Below are 652 nucleotides of genomic sequence, written 5' to 3' on the forward strand. Positions count from 1 at the left end.
ATATTTAATCTGTAGATATTGTACTATTTCCTTATCAGACTTTTTATTATTTTTACAGGATGGAACGCTAGCATGATTTCCGTACATATGTTAATGAGGCAACCTGTTACTAAAGTGAGTTTTAAATATTTTTGAAAAGGAAATCTGGGTATATTAATTTTTATGGTCGTCACGTTTTAGCAGTTGAGGCTGAGACACCAGCACACACACATCCAAAACAGGTCTCAAGAATCATCAGGAAGAATGGCCAGGTAAGATCGGCAGTGATCTGTCTATATCCATTTCAAATATGTATAGCGTATCTATCTAATGAATGTATATTTTATGTGTATTTCTATCACGTAATAAACATGTTATGTTACAAATGTATATTTATGGCAGTATATACACACACAATGAGTTTTAGAAGCCAATATACTCATGTTTATGTTGTACACCCTAGGGTCGTGCACACAATGAGTTTGGGTCCCAAGCATATAAATCTGAGTCAAAAGTCAAAAGTAAATAACGGGTATAAGAAGCCGACACTGCGTACTAATGCGTGTAGATGGAAGTAACTGCATACGAAGTTGTAGCTATATGTATTGTGTAAATATTAATATATTATATGTAAAAGAATATGCAAATGATTGAAAAAAACGCCGTAGAACCA

The sequence above is a fragment of the Penaeus monodon genome, chromosome 19, assembly GCF_015228065.2.
Source record: "Penaeus monodon isolate SGIC_2016 chromosome 19, NSTDA_Pmon_1, whole genome shotgun sequence".
Lineage (NCBI taxonomy): Eukaryota > Metazoa > Arthropoda > Malacostraca > Decapoda > Penaeidae > Penaeus > Penaeus monodon.